The sequence below is a fragment of the Hesperophylax consimilis genome, chromosome 6 (genome assembly GCF_061612785.1).
Source record: "Hesperophylax consimilis isolate HC1 chromosome 6, BYU_Hcon_1.0, whole genome shotgun sequence".
Taxonomy (NCBI): Eukaryota; Metazoa; Arthropoda; class Insecta; order Trichoptera; family Limnephilidae; genus Hesperophylax; species Hesperophylax consimilis.
In genome coordinates, this window is record NC_142841.1 from 1,165,078 (window position 1) to 1,188,979 (window position 23,902).

A 23,902-nucleotide genomic window follows, 5' to 3' on the forward strand; every position below is an offset into this window, starting at 1 on the left:
CACTTTTTGTAAACAATGATTGCAAGAAATAATTTCTTACATTACAGTGGTTTACTGCTGGATCAAATTAAAAAAATATATAAATCAGAAATTATGCGTATGTTTAAAACAAGAATTTGTTACATTAAAAATTTCGAATTGTTGGCCTATGATTTTGCTTAACTATGTAAGCAAAGAATTGACCAGTTTGCTACATAATTTGTTCATGAATGGTGAAATTGAAATAGGCGCTTATACCTAGTGTGTTGAGTAGGTGTTCTTAAAATGAATAGTCACCATTACGCCAGTTTAAATTAATTTTAACAGCCACGGCGAAAGTTTTACTCTCAATTTACCATTACGTCAGTTTAAATTAATGTAAGAGCCATTACGTTAGTTTAAATTGGTGTAAGAGCCACTGATAAAGGGAAACTCTCAATTTTTTTTATTTTAACTCTACACAGGAGGCCCTGAAGAGAATAATTTCCCTCAGGGCCTATGTCATCTTTGGGGATGCTGTGTGGAGGGTCTTTTTGTGGAGAGGAAGGAGTGAACATGGGTCTTGAAGAGTCCCATGTTGTAGGAGGGAGGAAACACAGAGGCCGGCAGTTCGTTCCACAGACGAGCTGTTGAACTTAAGAACGAATCGTAGAAGCGACTCGTTCTCATGTGACAAATGTCAACCGTGTACAAATGTTGGGCGCGCGTTTGGCGTGTATCGCGACTACGCACCGGTGCCGAAGGGATCAATGACGCTAGTTCCTCAGAGCATCTTCCATTGTTATACCGATAGAACAAGGACAGCATACCTAACTGACGCCTGTGCTCTAAAGATTGCAGTCCGTTTGTTAAGATTGGGGAATCTATCAAACGGACCGCCCGTTTTTGCACAGAGTCAAGGGTTTTTTCAGGTATTTAGGGGCTCCGGACCAGAGATGGCTGCCAAATTCGACAGTAGGGCGCACTTGCGATTTGTACAGGGTCAGCAGTTGTCTACTATTAAAGTATCTGCGAAATCAATGTACTATATGTATCAATGTCCCATTACGTTAGTTTAAATTGGTGTAAGAGCCACTGATAAAGGGAAACTCTCAATGTACCATTACGTCAGCTTAAATTGTTTGAGCTGAGACTATAAAACCGATATTATTTTCCTACCAAGTCAAGTATGTAAAATGTATACTTCAACTTTTTGTTTCAGTTAACTTGCTTGACAAAGACAATGATAAAATGTCAAGGTTGTTTATATATTTTGTCAGAAGATTTTTTTAATATATTATGTTTTGCTTGTTTTTATTGTATTGATTTCTCGAAGTCTTGTGAGAAAAACATAACCACAGTGTCAATGTCGATGAAAAGAATAAAAAAATATACGGCGGCTATCAAAAGAGACATTTAGCAACAGAACAGTAAAATGGAGACGCAATACCTGTTAGTGGGTAACTACTCTCTTTCGAACAGCCGTGTTCAAACAGTATGTAAAAAATAGTAATGTAATCCTGTCATCCCATTAGATCAGTAAAGATGAGGAATCGACGTAAACCGAAGACCCTGCACAGAAAAGCCCATCAATGAAATTTACTTTTCTGCGCCGGGTCTTGGGTTTGCATCGATTCCTTACCCTTACTGATCCAATAGGTCGACGGGCTAAGACGGATGGTACCTACCATTATGTGAAAAGGCTTGTCACGTGGTCATTAAAACAAATTTAGAATAAAAATGCGATAATAAGTTCTATAAAACTTTGGAGAAGAGAATAAAATTATTCAGAATTTAGTTTTTCTGTGCTGATTAAAAGTTCCGTCCATACGACGCCCGCATAACGCACTGAGTAGCGAACACTAGGAAAAGTTAATAATTACTTGAACATTGATTAGAAAACAAATGCATATTATTTTTCCCTTTTGCGAGCGGATCTCCCTTTTTGAGAGCGGCTCAGCACGTTATGCGGACTTCATGTGGACGCAACACTTGAATCATAACTTCAACGAAGGTACACAATAATCTTTCCTTTCTATAATTCTGTTTGTCTGTTAGTACAAACGGGTAAATGATACTATTTGTGTAATAATATATGACTATTTGAAAGTTTCTAGATTGTGTAAGTTAGTAATTTGCACGTTACTAGCATGTGTACCAACCAAGAATATTTATTTCCATAAGAAGTAAAATCTAAGGTTTCTTGATAAATGTCTGGCACTGCTTTAATCCTTTTTTTCCGAATTTGGTGAGAATGAAGTAGACATCAGACAAATATATAGTGATATTACTCTGTGCCTAATATGGCCGTGAAGGGGGGTTCTGATCGGATGAAAATGGGTTGGTTCAATTGAAGGAAAAGGTCCTTTTACCTGGAATATTCACTGGCAATACAGAATTGAGGCGGAGGTCCACATATGGAATCATTTTCATAAAGAATGTAGGATCTGAGGATTATTAAAATATCTCTTTCGAGAAATCGTTTCCTTGGTACAACAAGGTTCTATCTGTCATTGGCGTTAAATATAGAGATATGGAGGTTCAAAGTTTGAATAACGAATAAAATGCTAATAAGGGTCAGTTGTTTCATAGAAATTCTAATGTAACATTGTCCAAAAGGACCCCGTTAAAAGCCGATTCTAGGTTCGTATCAGTTTATTATCGATTTGTAATAAGCTGACCAGTTAAAAACATGATAGTGGTCCTATTCTGCTGAACACAATTTTTTCCAAAGCTGAAAAGTACGTAGGATCGACATTTAACGGAGACCATTCAACTGTCAAAAAAAAAATAGGCGCTGAATGGCCATTTGATGACAATGTTACATTAGATTTATGTGAGAGAAATCGTTCTGACACCTGAAATTAATGAAAAGCTGAATATTAAGCAGAACGTTTTGCAATTGATTTTTTTTTAGGTTTGAACATTCCAATCAAAAACATGTTTTTTCATTAGCACCATACAGAAGACCCTGAGGACAAAAAATCCCCATGATCTCAAAAAGAACCTATGATCTCACCTTTGGGGATACTGTGCGGGGATCTTTTTGTATAAAAGAAGGAGAGGAAATTCTGTAAAAAAAGGTATGAGGAGTGGGTAGGAATCTGAGGGTAAATGTGTTCAGGAGTGATGGACGTATGATTCCATCCCTTCCACTGCGGTACAAGTCGAAAGGTTGTCCGGCTGGAGAGGTCAAAAGGTCTCCCTCAACCAGTCTCTCCCAATTTGGCCCACCATGAAGTAGATCAACAAACGCGTCCTCCACCAAGACCTAGACAAACCTCACCCCATCATCCCGGCCACTTCTGTTAAGTGTCCAACGCAGCGAACCACTTGGGGTGAACTATGGCAGGGGTGTTGGTTATCCAATAAATAGTTCCCGGGTGGCGGTACTCATACTCGCCTCCCAAATTGTGGAATTTAGCCAAAAAACTGACAAAAAATCTGATAGAACCTTGTTGCTCTGAAAATCAACTAAACTCGGAGCAACAAAGTTTTATATGATTATTCAAAATAGTTTTTTTTTATAAACGCAACTTTTTTTATATTTTTGCAAGGAATATTATAAAACATTAAAATAAGTCAATTGTTCAAAATGTTCTGCGAATTTTTCATTTATTTCCTCAGTTAAATAATAAACTCCAGCCCGTTATTCATTTTTTAAATTGATATTGACTTTGAAACTTATATAACAGTATTTCTTTTATAGTTACTTTTAAAAGTTAAAATAATTTTTTGTTAATTAATTTATTGCATAACTGGACATGATCCGTGACCGTCGCCAGTCACCAGTCTCAAAAAGCCTTCGTCTATTTTCAACCGGTGCTGTATTTTGTATAGGAGTAGAGACGTTTTTTTTATTCTTAAGATTAGCCACTTTAAACACTGACGAGCACTAGAAACATTGTTCGCATCTCGTAACTGATGTTATTGTATTGAACTAATGTGCGAAAACACATCCATGACTGCAATTTTAAGTTGTTTCAAAATGTGGATTACAATTTTTTATCGGATCTGATGCGAATGTGGACAAGAGTTACTAATGAATATGTTCTAAAATACTTATAATGAACAGGTGTTAAAATTACCCAAAAGAAATTTTAACTCAAAAATGAAACAACATTCTACAGAAATTAGTTTTTTTATTATCAAGTCACCTTCGGCTTTTCTATTTCGCTCAGGCTTTAAAAATAGACTTTATTGATAATTTTCTGTGAAAGAAAACGAAACATATTACGTTCTTACAATTATTTCAAAAAATATTATTTTTCAATATGGTTGGATAATCCAGAAATTCCCAGACTCTCCACATTTTCCCCACAAAATTTTCTTCCCTCAAAAAACGCAATTCTTGAAAATGTTGCTATACCCCGCAATTTGAGGAATTCTCTCAAATTTTCGATCTTTATTTATTTATTTATTTATTATTATTATTTATCAATTGGATGATTTTTATAGCGCCGCTTTTGCGAAATATCACCTCAGGGGCGCTGTACAGTTAATGCAGATATTACAAAAAAAAATATATAAATATTACAAATTGAAATTGAAATTAAGTTAAATAAAATGAAGTACAGAAACAGGTGACACGGAGATGGAGAATCTGCTGCAAGAATCCTAGGTGGTGAGGAAACTGGACCAGCTGCTGCAGCGAGAGAGTCCACCGCGTCCACCAACAGTGCCAGCACGAGGTTCGTCATCCTTCCAGGTATGTGTCTGCTGCTAATAGAGCGCTGACACAATGTCCTCTCATGGATTCCAGACCTTGTCAGCACCGCTGTGACATTCGACGAAGGTAGAGGATGGAGACTCTGCAGCAAGAATACCCGGTGGTGAGGAAACTGGACCTGCTACTGCAGCGAAAGAGTGCACCGCGCCACCAACAGTGCCAGCACGAGGTTCGTCATCCGTCCAGGTATGTGTCTGCTGCTAATTAAGCGCTGTCACAGTATCCTCACATAGATAACAAACCTTGGCAGCACCGCTGTGACGTTCCATCTCCTTGTACACTTTTTTCTGGTGATTATGTTAGTGGTGCATTGTTCCGAAATAAAAGGCGGCGGACGAGATAATAAATCACCTTGGGCACTTGTTAGGGCTTTCAGAGTTTCCAAGAATAACATTGAAAACATCTGGCGTACCTACAGTTACCGATTCTCGTCCCAAGTTCAACTTAAGCGAATTAAGAATATTTTTAGCACAATTTTCGATTATTCATTTTTGAAACACTGCTCTCTAGTCACATTATTATTAAGTTCTGATTACTAATTGGTAAGTTAATTTAAAATGTTGATTCACTGATTTTTAAAATAACTTCAAAGGGATGTTGCCTCGTTTCCCTTGAAAATACTAAAAAAACACAAAGCGGTTGGAGACGGCATGAAGCGTCCAGCTGCCACAAAGGGCGCTTCACAACTAATTATTATTATTATGTAATGAGCAGGCAGCATTCTGCTGATGCGCTCATATCTGATTTCACAACAAGTTTGACAGTAATTGAGTTGTATGAATATTGCTGATTGATATGAATATTGCTGATTGATATGAATATTGCTGATATGAATATTATATCTTGATATGAATATTGCAGATTATAGATGTATTACTCACGTACACTGAACGTGATGAATCAATGAAGCAGTTCAGTCGTTCCAACCAAAAGGTGTGTTTTAATGGGATGGTGTTTAAATCGTTTTGAAATGACGATTTATAATTTCTACTCATGGTAATATTAATTAAAACTTATGTATTCAGAATCAGCGTTTGTTGATCTGTATGAATATGCATATTTTTAAGCGGTAATATTTTTCACTGGAGTTTCTTATTCGTAGAACACCATATGTTAAAAAATATTATATAATAATTAAAAAATAATATATAGTATATTTGCGGCACGTTCCAGAGTGGAAGATACTCTCAGTATCGCCCTGGTGTAAGACCACCATTCAGAATTGAAACGTTGCTTGAAATGGCTTTAGCCGTGTTTGGTGACCAGATCTGAATAGCCAGGTACTTCCCCACCTTCCTCTTCCCCATCTCCCTCCCCTCCCCAATACCCTCAGCCTCACATCATACCCCAATTGGGGATGCCATAGTCTCACTGGCTCCAGACGGGAGCAGTTGGGACTCTTGTGCGGTAATACTGTAAAAAAAAATATGGTCCCAACTAAATGAGCTTACACACAATACAAATGGAACTATCTTGCTAGAAAATATGTTTTCTATGGCAGATCGAACTATGTTCCACTTAAAATTTTCCAATGGATCCATGCTATTCAAAAAATGTTTCTTCAGGTTAAATTGAAAATGGATAGAAATTAACTGTGGACTCACACGCATACATAGAAGTTTGGACTTAGAGAAGAAGAGGTGCAAAAAGTCATTGGCACAAAATGTCAGATAGAACCTTGTTGTCCCAAGGAAAAAATTAGGAAAATTAGGAAATTTTTCTTTTTACACGAAACATAAAAGGCCAGTGTCCATAACTTACAATTTAACGGCGTGACGGTCACGGTGTGGTTCGGAGGTCTCAAAGAAATTTCACACAAACGGCTTTTGATTAATAAAAAACCACGAACCTTTACATTTTGGGATTTGATTATAATCCTGTTTTATCGATTGTATTACAAATAAAATGTGAATGGAGAATATAAGCAAAAAAAGTGTAATATGTATAAATACATGAAGCAAGGTAAAAATGCAAATGAATAATAATATATGAATACCTCACAAGAGTCCCAACTGCATCATCAGATATGACATCCCCAATTGGGGATATGATGTGAGGTTGGAGGTGGTCCGGAGGGGAAAGAGATGAGGGAGAGGAAGTGGGGAAGTGCGGAAGTAACTACATGGTTTTTTCAAATCTGGTCACCGTACACGACTAAAGCCATTTCAAGCAGTGTTTCACATCTGGATGTTTTTAACCAGAGCGATATTGAGAGTACTTTTCACCCTGAAACGTGCCGTAAATAAACATACTTTCGTTTATTTGAAAACCAGTATTTTAAAGAGAATTACCTCTCGACATCTTATCTGCCTAAACCGGTGGATACATGATATGATCTTGACTGACGTACCATATTTTTCAACGTTTTCACGTACAAACACTGAACAAGTATTTTGTATCGTGTGGTCTCAATTAAAATCACTTATGATTAATACCATACTGCAGAGTAGCGTATAACGGTATAAACAAACATCGTTATACGACATTAGTTAACGTATCAACTACTTAAGGATTGTAGATAGAAGCGTTGATTATAATAATTATCGTGTTTTCATTTGCTTGGCTTCCTGTTTTAATTAAGTTGGTAAATAAGTAAATCAGAAATGTTTGTGTAACGTCTTATATAATTCTATCGAATGGAAATAAATACCTTGATTAATAATGAACGGAATATGAAGCCTATAAAATGTGGATACTATCGGCGCATATTCCAAATAATCTGGATAATTAATTTAGATTCATCGAATCTCCAAAAATAGCGGAACTGTCCTTGATACAAAATAAAGATAACTCTAATACGAGTAGCCTAATCACATTGTGAGGAGCGACAATATAACACAACTGATAATACATGGGAAACTTGATAAAAGACTCGGTAGAGTAAATTGTCATAACTCGGCTGTAGTACCTTATTTGGCGATAGGTAATTGTTCAATACCGAGTTACCTGTTTTCTATTTTGATTTTAACACCATAATATGTGTGGGAGGAATAATATTGCTTTCTCGGTTGATAGTATTAAAGCCATCCTGATTTGCCTGCAGGGTTAAATTATCCGTGATGATAGCCAACCTCCGATATATGAGGGAACCAGATGAAGAAGTGCGTAAAAAAGCTATTTGTATAAAAGAGACTGGCTAATTTATACGTTTTAAGACTTTTACGTTGAATTGTCTTCCTCTATCATGCCGCTTCAGACGCTCTTGGCTGGAAAAGGTTTTTATGCATATTCTCTCTGACCTTTCAGGAGAAATAAAACTGACATGCGTCGGGACAGGCATAATAAATCTCCAGAAGTTTCTCTGAAGTACTTTTACATAATTTTCAGGCGGGATTTTTCTCCGCGTTTTAAAATTCTAGGCAAATTTCTGCGCATTAGAAAGGAACTCATTTAAACCTCCCCCGGGTCATGTAGCGAGGCAGTGAAACTTTTAATGATATTACGTTTTTTATACACGCTCTTCGGGATATACGTCATACTCCCAAACAAAGTGGGGACAAACCAAATTAGTGATTACCGTCAAAATAAATAGGCACTTGAGGTTTTAGCATATGTATGTATATGATGATAAGACATGAAAAATATCCATGTATTTATGTACTCCTGGACACACTAATCCCTAGATTCAAAACTTGAAGACATAACATTTTATTCTGATATTGACAAAATTTTGCACATTTCATCTTCAAGTAGGATGAAGGTTACTGTCTACATCTGAGTTGGAAAAACTCTGTGTGAAGCTCGGTCTTTGGCGAGGAATTCAGCTTATAATATTATTTTTCAAATTTTGTAAATTGGTTAATTTTCACTATCCTGACGAAGAAGATATTAGCTTTGAAACTTGTAGATTATTTTTTTTATTAAAAAGTGGTGTAAACAAAATGTTTTCTTTGTATGATTTGAAATTTTCATCGCCAAAAGTACCTATTATCGAGATTTATTTTTTTATTTTTGTATTATGCCGTGTTCCTCTACTTCCTTCTTTTGCCAACATTTCGGACAGCATTACAGTGAAGTGTTTATTTTCCATGTTGATCATCATTTAAATTTACTGAATTTAAAGTTAACGTTCTTTATTCAAATATAACGGTGTCATTGCGCCTCACAATTTTTACCTCATATGGGTGTTTAAAATTTTACCTGGCTATTACAGACTTGGAGGCGTTTAATTTTCTCGGTAGGAATTTTTTTTTTACCCAAAAACCTTACTTAAATTGCAAATTCATATTCTTCATATTCAGCATCATCAGCTCCCCAGCAGCCAACGGCGACCACATACTTTATACGTCTGTGTTTGTTGGGATTGGGCCTTATTTTTGGGAATTCCTTAAAACCTTAATTCATTATTTAGGGGGAAGAAGTCGTCTGTCAACTTAAAACAGAGATGGCCTTCAGTAACCACAGTATGTGTTGTCCTTCATTGTGAGGTGTGTGTATGTTAATATATACTCAAGGGAAAATAAAGTATTCACCAAAATTATAAAATATTATATAAATATACCGAGCTGGGCAGACATTGTCCTGCCACATACCAACTTCTATGTAGGGAAGTTTAAATTTGTGGTTGTATATATTTTTGGATGAGAAATCTGAAAATCTGTCCAAAACTATAAAATGTTTTAAGCTGGAATCAACCATGCATATTCGCAAAATTTCATTGAAATCGGTTCAGCGGTTTCGGAGATTAGCGTGTACGAACACAGTGACACATGATTTTTTGTGTCTCTTGTTGTACGTAATTTTGATAAAATAATGTTGAAGCGTCTGTAGTCTTATGTGGTCTGTGCAGAGGCGGATTTGCCCTTAGGCCTATGTAGGCCCGGGCCTAGGGCGGCCAGATATTAGGGGCGCCCAATCGTGACAAAAAAGTCACAGATGATAACAAGAAATTACTTCCTAAGTACCTAAATATTCTACGTACGAAATAGCGATATGCAAGAGCGTGTTCACACACAGCACACAGCGCTCCCCCACGCCCCGCAGCCGCCCTCGCCACACCTATCATGCTCCGTCGCTCGCCGTAAATTCATTATGTAGTCTATAGTCTATATCAGGGGTCTCCAAACAACGGCCCACCAATGTCATCAATCCGACCTGCGACAATCGACAATTATACAGTAATTGAACTAGCGAATTTAGCAAGCGTATTTTTTACATTAATTCCACACAGGAGGCTTTGAGGAAAATATTTTCCCTCATGACCTATGTCATCTTAGGTGATGCTGTGTGGAGGGTCTTTTTAAAGAAGGGAAGGATAGGAAGTTCTGAAAAGGAAAATGTATGAGGGGTGGGTAGGAATCTGGGGATTAGTGTGTCCAGGAGTGACATACGTATGAATACATCCCTCCAACTGCGGTGCAAGGCGATGGGTCAAGATAGTCCGGCTGGAAAGGTCAAAAGGCCTCCCTCACCCAGTCTCTCTCTTATCCGGCCCGCCACGCAGCAGGTGGGCAGACGTATCCGCCGCCAAGACCTGGACAAATCTCACCCCATGAACCATGAATGATAATGGCAGGAAAATTAAAACGGTTTTGACCCTAGGAACTTACTGAAAAGTTTGGATACTCCTGGTCAATATGATGGGTACTGAGAAAGGGGCGGCTACATGGTCTGGGGCCTAGGACGGCCAAGACTGCAAATCCGCCTCTGGGTCTGTGTGTGATAAGCTACTCCATACATGAATAGAATAGGACATTATCGGGCGGATAACCGAGAGTAGTAGAGCAGTAGAGTAGTTTCTTAGATTTTGTAGAGTTTGGTTCTGGGATGTAGCGGGCTTCTTTCGCAGAAAATAGGCATCACTGCGCCGGTAGCCTTTCCCGTTCATGCGTGCATCTTGACTTGGTGAGACTTCCAGTTGAAGCGCGAGTCTATAGTAAACTGGTTCATTTCATTTAAAAGAATATATAGTGTATTTGCGGCACGTTCCAGAGTGGAAGATACTCTCAGTGTCACCCTTGCAAGAGCGCAATTCAGAATTGGAGCGTTGCTTGAAATGGCTTTGACCATGTTTGGTGACCAGATCTGAATAACCAGGTACTTTCACAACTTCCTCTTCCCCATCTCTCTCCCCTACCTACTAACTACAGCCTCACCCCCGATTAGGGATTCCATAGTCTCACTGGCTCCAGACGGTTCGGAGCAGTTGGAATTCTGGTTCAGTTTCACATAATATTTTTTTTCAAAGGCTGATCAGATTTGACGATTTGCAAAGACGTTTGTCCTTTTATCCATAAAAACGAAACTAAGTTGGTGATTGATATGAAGTTTTAAAAACTATTAAAGCACGAGTAACAAAATCTTTTCTAACTATATTGGTGATCGTCCCTCCATTTCGGAGAATTTTGGTACGTAGATAATAATAATATTTGGATGATTTGTATAGCGCCATTTTTGTGCAATATCACCTCAAGGGCGCTGAAAAAATATATGATTCAATTCTACAATTTTCGATCTTATTACAAACTACAGATTGCATCCACCGGTTCGTCGATCACCAATACAAAGCCATAATATGTACGTTTATATGCGAGTCGAGAAACGCGTGGTGCATTTAAAATGCATAATGTAAATCCGAGGTGCAGTTTGCTCCCGTTTGGGACAATTCTTTTACCGTTGAACTGCGACGGATAAATGCATTCTAGAATAATTGAAGGTGCAATAGGCCGGGCACGAGGCAATGCCAGCCAATATATTTATTAAGAAGAATATGCTGCTTGAAAACCATTCCACTTACATTAAATGAAGATATTTTTGGATTCAGATTCTTAAAACTAATATATTATTATTGTTATTATACATCCCTCAAATAAAGAAGTTTTAGATATTATCAAAACATATTTTTTAAGAATATATGTAGAAAAAAAGTGGACAATTTTTTAAGAATAATATAAAAGGGGTTTACTTGCATTATTTTTCAGATAAATTATAAACGTTTGTATCCGATTAACTATCAATCGTCTTTTTCGCTCTTACTTCAGAATTTTTCGTGCTTGTTATATTAAATATTTTTGTGTTTTTTTTTCCCGACGGAGGCACAGTTTTACGAACATTACTTTTAGAAACTGTTCCATTTGTCATAATTTTAGGTGATTTTAATAAACTTTTCCATTGAAAAAAAAATCTTACCTTGGGTTCCGTGATAACTCAACACACTGACTATTCAACACACATTAAAAAAAGTGATATAAATTCATTAAAAACGATTAAATTTTTTTTTAACCTAACCTAACCTCACCTACTTAACCCAGTTAAAAAAGTTCTTGTTTCATCACTTTCCATGACTTTATATAACTTTTTAAAATTGAGATGAATTATCATTTTGATGATTTATCTGGTCACCGTCCTTGTAATATAAATATGACAATAATTTTAATAACATTTTTTAAATTTTGTTAACCAGTAACATCGCGATCACATTACAAGTGAAAATATTGGTAAAACACTTTGCACTACTTTTAATTGGGTTTTATTCAAACAGTTCACTTCAGAAAGAGTAATTAATCAAACAGTAAACTATTTGGTGGATATTTTGAATAAATTGGGCTTCAAAAATTAGCATGTGCCAAACCACTTCTGTTGACAGAATAAATTGTGTTTGTTTCTCGGAGCTCCCGTGTTTGTTAAATAATTCAAACGTGAATGGAAAATGATTTAGTCTCTGGCCCGTATTTATTTTTGCTCGGTAAAATCTTCATACCAAATAATAACTTTACGTAGGTACTTAAGTTTTAAATGTGTTTTCTCTTTACCTTTCCTAGAAAGGGTCTTTTTAGAAACTCGGCCAAATATCATTTCACTGAGCGATGTTTTAAAGATGTCGTCAATTAAATGAAAATTAAACAGTATTAACCGATTTTGTCTGTTTTTGATGGCCCAGGGGGTAGAATTTTCACACAGCAGTCGGATGAATCGTGTTCAATTAACTTAGGTATTAAAAATTAAAAAAAATAATCGATTAAATCCTAATACATTTATTAGTCATTGATTCACTAGACAGATTTGATGAATAATTGTCGAAACCCAATGTTACCGTACATATTGCATATTAGTACTGCTCCCTTAGTACAGGTCCATTAATGGAGGACTGAACGCAGTTAGCGCTTACAAAAAAATGTTCAAAGAAGTGAAGCTAGCAGTCCACAATGGAGTGCTGGTACCTATACTGATGTATGGAAGTGAGGCATGGAACTGGTAGTGAAAATTTATAGTGTATTAAAATTATATAGTATTATAAAGATGAAAGTAGACTGAATGCTGTAGAAATGAGAACCCTGAGACGTATGTGTGGTAAAATCATGTATGATCCGCAAATAATGCAAAGGCTGATGTAAGCGTAATGAGTAAGATTTATTAATGTTAATACAGGCCCATATGTCTTATCACAATAATTGGAAGAAAAAGAAGAAGAAGAGGTGATCTTAAATTTATCGGAAGACAAACTTAGTACAGGATTTGGGACTCCCAAATGGGTTTCAAAGCTGGATGCTCTACTGATACAGCCATATGCAGCATTAAACCAATAATCAAATACCACAAAGCCATAAAAACTACGGTGAACGCATGATTCCTAGATTTAAGCAAAGGTTTTGAGATAGTTAATTGTAGTTAATTGGGGAAAAAGCTGACCATATCACAAGTACCACAGCAAATTGTCAATAAATTAATAAATTAATACCATCAGGAACATTTTGTTAGATGACAAAGCAGCTAAACTAGAGTGTGGCGTTAGAGAAGGAGGATCGATGTCCCCAGTGCTGTTCAACGTGAATATCGATGAGCTCAGTAAAGTATTTAATGAAACAAAAATCGGATGCTATATTGCCGGGGTATGTATGAACAATGTTAGTTATGCAGACGAAATGGTCATACTAAATCCGTCGGTAAGAGTAATTAGCAAAATTCTGGCCATATGCGAAGCATACGTTCATAGTCACGGGCTAATGCAAAATGCTAAAAAATTATCACTGCTGATATTTAAAGCAAATACTAGTCCCTGCCATTCCGCCCATATGTTTCGGCTCAGACATGCTCAAAATATGCAGCGAAATAAAATATTCGGAACATGTGGTCACGATAGCGTAAATGATAAAAATGACATAGAACTTAAAAGAAGAACTATTCCAGATATACTGCATGAGCTTTTACACTAGCGAATTATGGACAAAGTGCACACAAGGCATAATTCACACATTCCCAGTACAGTTTTACAGCCTCCCTTGGCGATGCAGCCGTTCACAGATGTTCGCAGAAAAGGGGTGCATGGGTTCGCTACCTTGAAATGCTCACAGAGTAGCCGGGAGAAGTTAGCGCTACCGGAGATCAGAAAACACTCTTGTCCAGGCCGTCGCCCAGTAGCAGGGCATGCCCCTACTCCATGGGTGGAGAATTTACCTTTCAAGCCAACGTAGTATAAATGCTTAATGTGTTTACCATTTTACTTTATTTGCAATTTATTATCCAATAATTTATTTAAATATGCGCTTTTATATGGCAGACAGAGTATTGCACTCACCGCTCTGTTCAGCTGAAATAAACTGAAAGCATTTTGAAAAAGTATATATTAATACACATCACTTTATACTTAAATGAAAAGTTTTTATACATTTTTGCTTTTTCGGCCGTTTCTGCTTTGTTTCTCCCGATTTATTGATATAACCCATTAGTCTACATAATTATCTAGCGGTTTTTCCATTACTTGTGCACTTATGTTAATGTATTTTATGACCGTCTTTGTGTTGCTTATATTTGTATCATGTTGTCTCCCTCTATATTTTGTTATATATATGCACACATTATGTACTTCTTGTTTAGTATTAATTTGTACCCTGATGATGCTTAAGTAAAGCGAAACCGGTCGGTTCTTAAATTAATAAATATCGTGGTTTTAAAACAAAAAAGTATTTTATTTTATTAAATAATTATAATTTATTTTACTCATTTCAATAATGTCAATACTGTAAAAAACATTATATATGTAACTAGTAAGGAGTCATGTAGAATACAATTCCACGGTTTGGTCCCCAAATTATGAGGTTCATTCACATGCGATTGAAAGAATCCAAAATAAATTTTTAAGATGTGTCAATTTTAAAATGGGCATTCCTAGAGAAAACCTTAACCACGATAGCTTACTTTGTTCATTAAATTTAATAAAATTATCTGATCGTAGAATCATTTCCGATTTAACCTGTTTGTATAAAATCATTAATTCAATGTTTGATACCCCTGAATTATTATTTATTATATGTAATCTCTTTTCATACTCCAAGCAGGTCGGTTACAAGACAGTACCTACCATATTATTCACACTCCTATGCGATGGATTCAACAGCTAGAAAACAAATACTCCGATGTTGTTGATATATTTAGTACATCAATTTCAATATATAAGCATACCCTATTGAAGTTTTTTTCATCAAGTAGTGGAATATTTTAATAAAGGTATTTAATTTGACTAACACATAATAATTTTGTCAATTGAAACAGAAAAAAATATTTTGGATTTTTTATGTTTTGTGCCTGCATGCTGTGTAGATCAAGTTCAGTGATATTTTGACTTTATATTTACTTTTTGCAATTGTTTTAAATAGTCGATTCCTGCACTATTTTCGTGTATAATTTCGTAAATATTTTTTTATATACATATGTATGTAAAAGCCTTTATGGGCATGAAATAAATAAATATTAGATATTAATATAATAATAATGTGGTATTTTAGAGATTTGATTATTAATTACAGAAAATGTATTGTTTAGAAAGTTAATAAAAAGCTCAAATAATAACGAAACTTTTTATTCGGGCCAACAACTAGTTACAGTGTCGCACCGCAAAGTGGCTACTTATGAAGTTTCAATTTTAGTTTGGATGTTCGTGTTCCGGGAATAATTTATCCGGTTATTCTCCATTATTACGAAATTAACATTATTTTGACTTCCACGCCATCTTAAAAAAAACTTTTATAGAATAGTATTTCTCCCGAATCAACATATTGAATATCGATGTTTTAGTGTGAACCCTGACCGTGTCACCTCAGGAAGGTAGCTTTGCTTGTCGTGAGATGAATACAAAGGCAGATTATTTGCAAAGTACAAATGTTCATATGACCAGCGCGTTGCTGTGGGGGTGGGGGGTGGGTACAAATAATAGGGGAAGACGAGATCTTGTGCCAAATCCACACAAGAAGGCTCCATTATGAAGTCAACACGTTTTTAGGAAGAAAGCCACGACGAAACTCTTAATAAGATGTCTTTGTTGTTTAGAAGGAAACCATCGGGACCGCGGGATTGTGTGAACCCGGGATGCTGCCAGATATTATGTCACTTCTGAGAATCTGTGAGACACACCCTATATAATATGCGTACTCAGAGTATTGTTGGTTTCAATGTTTGTAATTTTTCAACAAAAAACTAGTTTTAAAATAACTTTTTAAGAAGCCCCTTTCTACATATACCCAGGGTTTGTGATAAGATATGTATTTTCATTGTTATTTTGAAAATAAACGTAGACACCAAAATGTGCTCTTTATATATATGTGTGTGTCTCGACCTCTTGAGAGACCAATATTCAAACTTTAAATGGTTGTTTGACACGCCTATAGCGGTTTAGTAAACGGATCTAAGATTGTATCTCTTGAGACCGCATCTGAGAATGGGTTTTAGTAGGTAGGAAGGACTATGGGATTAAGAAGTATCGCAATAAAATAATGCACCACAGATCAACTGCTTGAAGCAGTCTTAAATAAGAAAAATATTTAGTCTCAAGAAATATTATTTCTCGAGCAAATTATCTTATTGAGACGGAAAAGGCACTTCTCGGAATCATTAAAAATCAAAAATAATACACCGTTCAAAAAAGGATTGAAAACAACAAAGTTCTAAGAAAGACTGAAAAAACAAACCGAGGAAAAAGGTATTTAAAATATGCCAGTTCTCTAGATTTGTTTAGGTACCGGCTAAATTATGTTATGAAAGAGAAAAAAATGGAATAGTCTTTTTTGTAGGAATTTTACTTTTGTTAAAATAACACAATTTTTACCATTTGGTGTTTCTCTTTTGCGATCAGGAATTTTGGATAAATAATACTGTCGTCACTAGGTAAATGGAATCACTGTAACATAGGACAAATAGCATTAAATTATTCATTATAGTTCTTATTTGTTCGTTTATTTCTAGAATTTTGGTATAAATTTTTCTAATACTTTGTATTCATCATTTTGCCATATCTCATTTGTATCTACTGAGAGTAGTTTGAATGGTAGAAGAGGTCGGGGACACCCGTGGAAGACTTAACACATAATCTTTGCACAGAAATAAGATACGGAGTCGAATTAAACTCGATATAATGTATTTTTACTAACAATAACATTATGGTAGACAGTAGTGAACAGTAGAAAGATTCGGGGACGCCCGAAGAAGAAATGAATCAAATAATAATTTGTGATATAGTGAGACGTAAGTTATGAATGAAGTAAGAGGACAAAAGAGAATATATGACATGGAAATAATGATTGAAGAAATCGGGAACACCCGAGGAGACATGGCACAATCAAATACTTATAGGTGCGGTAAAATGTGGCGTTTGTGATGAACAAAGAAAGGGGCGTAAGGTGAATATATGACATGGAAGTGAATGGCAGGAGAAGTCGAGGACGCCCGAGAAAGACACGGAACAAATATTTATTACAGTACAAAAATGTTATTTCCACATTAAAATGGCCCCACTTTTTAGGTACCCTAAAATTCACAACTTAAAAACTTTACTCCTAACCATTCATAATCCCGAACAACGCCGGGTACACCACAGCTACTATTTAATACATCAAGGACAGTTGTAAAATTATTCTTGACATTTTATTGTCAATAATTTTATTGAAAATAAAATTTATCAATAAAGTGACCCCAAACCAAGTATTTTCATTTAATTTATTTAACATTTATAAGCCTAAATACCAACCTCCATTATAAACCACAAATATATTACGTAACATTTTTTTTAAATTTTCAAATAAGGAATTATAGATTTATTGTATAAAATTATTTGTGCGAAGAAATGCCACCATTTCAATAACATTAAAAAAATATATTATTCTGAAAGATAGGTATCATAATATTAATATTCCAATATGTCGTAGAATCATGCGGTATAAAAATGTAGTTTCCAGCACGGCTACCACTTTGGACCGGAACCGGAACGTAACAAATAATTTACAGAGAGACAAAATGCCAAATGGTTAAGTTAAAACAGAACTACGCCACGCTCAGTCAGAAATAGGTAGTATATTTTGAATGATTTTATTTATTGGACGTTCTTTGGACGGAGCCTAAGTTTGGCTTACATGCATTACAATCCGGTGGCTGAAATTCTACCGAGAATAATACCATCACGCCAACGAGGCTCGAGAGAATTGTCCCGGGAAAAATGTAAAAAGAATTTAACAAAGCTTGTAAACTCACATTATAGACCATTCATATCTTTACGTTACCTATGCAATTTCACGGAACACCTTTGTATGTTATTTTCATTTTATTGGATTATATTACAAGGGAGTGCTAAATTAAAATTAGCTGTGCATATGATCACGAATATACAGTATGTGTTATTAAGTGATCTTTTCCATATTTAGGGTAAAACAGTGGGTTGAGTGCAGTGATTTCATGCAAAACGTCATAATCAACGGTCTACTACTCATAATTGCAATAAAATCATACTGAAAATTCTATTGCTCCAATTGAAATAACAATCATTGTTATTTCAATTGGAGCAATAGAATTTTCAATGTTCAATACAACAAATAGGTAAATTTACGTTTAACTATAAATACTGTACAAAAATGTTTGGAAGATTTAAATTTTATTTTTTCCTTTCCGGTCATGTAATAAAAATTGTGTAATTTTTTTTCTTTTATAGGCTACAACATTTTATTAGGACGTAGGAAACGCCACTGGCTGGTAAAACGGCTTTCGCCGACGTTAAAGTTTTGGAGAGATGATCAATCAATTTTTTCATCGGTGTTCATTCGTAAAGTTAATTTCTAACGTCTCTCTAATTTTTCATTAATAAAATAACATTACAAAGAAAATTGGAAATATTAGTTTTTAAAGGGCAATATTTTATAAATACTCCTAACTTTACAATCCTGCAATAGTTATATAGGTATGAAATAAAAAGGTTTGGAATTATTCTCTTTCACTCTTGCGATGAGATTTTTGTTATTAGCTAACAGTAAGGGTAATTTAAATATATTTTTCCCAAAACAAACACTTGGAATACATGAAACTTGTCTACATGTAAAATAGCACACGTAAATACATTAAATGGAATGCCATTAAATACTTGAATGAAAGAAAGGGGATGAAAGGGAAATTCATTCGAGATTTCATTGTAGAAAATAATGGGTTACGTAATATGTGTATTTATACAGATTTTTTTCAAGAAATTTATTTATTCAAAAAATCGTAATGCTTTTTGAAGCATTTATGTTTTTAATGGTTTTTTGTCAAATAAAAACTGGAAGGAATCATACAGAGACCGGTATGATTCGAAGGACTATTATAGACAAATATGATGATTGTTCGTATTGAGATAATGTTGATCAACACCAAGTAAAATTCTATTGTACATATTATCTATTATACTCGTACAATATATTGGAATATTTCCTGCTACTCCCCTGAAAGATCTAGAACATCCCTACATGCAACCCGAATCGCATTGGAACTTACCAGATGCGCGGCAAAGGTACATCGAGCCTCCGATATCTTTGAGAGCATCGTAGTACCTATATAGAATAAAAGCGAAGCCGCAAACCTATCTATTTACGGCCTCAATGATTCTACACTTTAGTAGGCGCGTGTGACTATTATATAAATACTACATCGCAGTAACTAACAGTCAGTCCAGAGAGGGTATAACTCCGATCGAAAATTCGAACCGAAATATTGTGACGTCGTATGATTGCCCAACTATATCCACCAGTGAAAAACTCTGAAACTCGATGTAATAAACTTTCAGAGTTTTTCATTGGTGTAAAATTTAATAAGTAAGTAGGCTATGAATTAGAATTATACTGTCTATATGTTGGCATATCTATGTTTTTTTAGTACTAATTTGTTTCTAACAAAAAGCCCGAAGAAATCGATCTAGTGAGTTGTTTATTTATAAGCAAGTCTTTAACACACAGTCGATCAGTCTCGTTCGAGTCCTCGTTCATGTGCCCATCTGCAACTGAAGACGCGCACCGTGCACTCTCACTGTGCCGTGCTCCCCGTTCCCTCAACGGGCCACAGGTACCTACAAGCGTATTCGGCTTTGCCCGCGATTCAAGCTCACAATCGTCAACCAACCAGGTTCACCGTACCTTTGGCTTATTTCACACTGGAGTACCAGGAAGACCCAAGGTCTTCACCAGTGATGTACACCACCTACAAGTCCAGTCTCCACCGACGCGGTGTCGAGACACCAACTTCACCGCCGTGGTCATGGACCACGGATTCACATACCGCCGCGATGTGACCTACATGTATCCCATCTTAATGCACATCAACTGCCATTACTACATTGTCATTCATCTTCAGCAACAACTGTGACTACTTCGGCTACTCTATTTGGACTCTGTAAATCAAATACCTCAATAAAACCGCTGCTAGGAAACCACACACATTTTTCATTCGTCTCCTTACCAGATCCCCAAAAACATATTGAGAATAATATTTCTTGTGGGTAGAGTTTAACTGGAATAATTCGTTACATTAAAATAAGTTATACGTCGGAAAGGAAGGGTGCTAAAGCCGATGAAAAACAATAAATTCTAAATAAAAGTATATGAATTTACTATCATACCAATTATCATGCTATCTCATTCACACTCGATTGACTCGTTCATACTTTTAGACTATTGTGTTCCATTACTGACGTCTGCTATATTCTGACAACCTTAAAGACAGCTGTAAAAAAGTGAAGCAGGAAACGAGGCTAGCTGTCCACAATTGAGTTATCAATGAAATCCTGGCGTATGGTAAAGAGGCAAAGAATTGAAAAAAAGTATGGAGGAAAGTAAAACTGAGATCCCTGTAACATATTTACTCGTATGATTGTCAAATTAAGAAAGACCGTTTGAAGATGAGAATATCTCAAATTATGCGCGGCCAATTAAGCGTAACAAACAAGATTAAGAAAGGTACGCTTGAATGGTTTGGACATATAGAGCAAATAGACGGAAAAGTTTCAGATTCAAATATTACGCGTAAGTGAACCCACGACCAAGGAAATTAAATTTTCTAGTTGATGGAATAACTTTTGAACATTGAAACCTGATTGATTTCCGCCATTTTTTAAAGTTTTGTTTTGTTAATATTATCTTCATCTTCAATGATTAAATTTAATACTTGAATCTAAATAAAATGATGCAAGGAATGTTCCAGAATACTGTTGTGCCTAAGCATTTTTTCTGCCGACCGCTTTGGATGGTTAGCTTCGGAAAGTTAGTTTTCATGGCGGTTAAACTTACAATATCCTATTGTACCGGATATATATATGGTGGATATATATATATGTTATGGTAAGGTTTTCACGGGTGTAAGATGTAGAATAATGTTCTCGGTTTACCCGCGTAAAGTAGTCCTTAAAAGGACTTTTTAGTGAGATCTGTCCGAAACGTCAGAAATTAAACAAAACAATCCTTTTAAGGACTACTTTACGCGGGTAAGCCGAGAACATTATTCTAAAAACATCTTTCGAAAAAATAATAAAACAATATTGTCGTTAATTTTACTCGATCGTAGCAAGAGCCGGTATGAGACGATGTATGAATGTGACGGAAGCAAGGATTGTTTGCCAGAATAGAGTTATGTGGCATCCCGTACTCTCTGAATACATAAATGTAGAATCATTACTATATATTTTCATATACCACAGACAGATATAAGGTGTCTTCTTCGCATGTCACTGTTTAATACCATCTTTTAGGCATTCAAACAATCTACCCGTATGAAGCAATAGACAGTCTAGTCAGTCTTGAATGTTAACGTTAGGTTAGACTTATTAGACAATTACCTCCCACGGCAATGGCTGGCTGGTTGGCTGGAATCGATATGACTACCACGAAGCTATCTGATATTTGGTTTCTGGGGAACTAATCTAGCCCACCAGCCTCCAACGCAGAGGAAAAGGAACAGCCTAGCAGACAGGAGATTGTATTATGTGCGGGACAAACGGATGGAGTACAGAATACTTAATTAGAAGGTAAGATTTAGTTTTAATCTTCAACGACTATCACATCTTTATGAATAATTCATCTTAAGTAACATTATTTAATATTTTTTTGCTTACATGTCCAAATCTCTTTGAAAATAAATATATTTCTGGTGGAAACATAAAACTAACTTGTTTCATGTGACTTTTAGTATTTTTCTGATTTTTTTATTCACGTCTTTTACTCATTCGTGTTAAAATTTTTATGAGCATAAAAATGTCTTTTTTTTTTAAATACACCAAACTAGGCAAATGCCCGTATCATGGTGGTAACATAAAACAAATAAGAACACATACAAAAATAAAATTAATTAAATATATGTAGTAAAACCAATAATATAAAAAATCAACAAAAATCATATATTAAAATAAATAACGGATTTGGGTGCCTCGGTATTGATAAGCAAAACCAAATATGAAAGAAAAACCATTCAGAAAGTTACGAAACTTTATCGACTTAAAAATTATATTTTGCAGTATGCAATCAATTATTGGGTATGATATCATAATTTGAGGAGGTGGCACCTTATCTGCACTAGACTCAATAATAAAGGTACGAAACTATTATAAAAAATAATAGAGCCCTTCAAAATTAATGACGTAATAAAACTATCGAGTGATTGTATTGTTATATGATTGGACGTTTATTCATATATATTATATAAATTTACTTGAAAAAAGAATGCTTCAAAACAAGCTAGCCTAGTGAGGCGGTGTATGAAAAATCTCAACTTATAACTTTACATTTCTGTTTGTTACATATTACCTACTGTTTATATTTTATTATTTTCTATTGTTAATTTTATTGACTTACTTATTTGGAAAAAAATGTGCACTTTGCACACTAAAGTTGTACTTGCAAAAATTTTTACAATAAAGATATATTTTCATTGATAAATATACCTAATTTCGTTATAATCAGTTTATTTGTTACGACAGTCAGATTTCTGAATATGTTGAATATCCACATTATGTAGGTATGTAAACAGTGCCAATTCATAGAAGGTTTTTTGTTATAGAATTATGAATGATTTTTCGGTGCCTGTCGTACTGGGAAATTTCTTGTCGAGCCATAAGTAGGAGGTTCACAAATACATACATACATAAAAAGTAAGGTTAATAAATAATAATTTTGTTAATTTGTACCACCGTTTTTGTGGAAAATTACCTCGGGCGCTCGCTTAAATAAACATTTGTATGTTTGAAAGAAGATTTTTGAAAATAAATAAGCAATGTAGGTCAATTTCGGGTCACAATCCAGCAAATGAGAAGAATATTTTAAATGTAGAAATAAAAGGCAAACTGATAAACGAAGCAATAATATGGAATAAATAATTTACCATATTATGTTATTAGGATATGTCGCGATCAAATTTATTCGCAGTATAAAACATATTTATTTTATAAAGGAAACAAAATATAAATGTATTTATACACACTGTATGTGAACATTGAAATAATGGTTGCCTTTAAAATTGCTCTGAAAAAAACGCACTTACTTAGTTCAGTGTTCTGTATTATAGTTATAGTCTTGTTGTGTTTTAAGGACCTCGTGACGTGAAAATTCAAAAATAGTCCAATTGTATTATGCGATATATTTTTCGATATTTCAAACATGTGTTTTACTTCAATATCCTGTACACCTGTAACCTGTAAATTCTATACATTTAATAAGATTATCTATTCAATGGCGCCCTTGTTACCAAGAGTTATTACTCCCACAGGGTGTTTACGTGATATTTGCAACGTAGCTTCCAGTCTTGTTGTTAATACACAAAACGTGCGATATATTCTATCAAAGATTTTGGAAGGGTAGATATAGGGTACAGCAAAACAGAGAGAGCTGTTTTGAAGAGATACATCCCGTGTGGTGGGAGAAGGACCCCTGGAGGTCTCATTGTATCGGGAGGGTCGTACTGTTTTCAGTCGTTACCACAGTTGGGTCCGGAAAACACCGGAGCTTC

General features: G+C 35.2%; 1 protein-coding gene across 1 annotated transcript in view; it reads right to left on the reverse strand.

The window, feature by feature from the left end:
• The window catches only part of LOC149422819 (uncharacterized), a 770,637-nt gene that overhangs the window by 435,821 nt on the left and 310,914 nt on the right, over window positions 1-23,902 (reverse strand). The gene's annotated exons all lie outside the window — the stretch shown is intronic.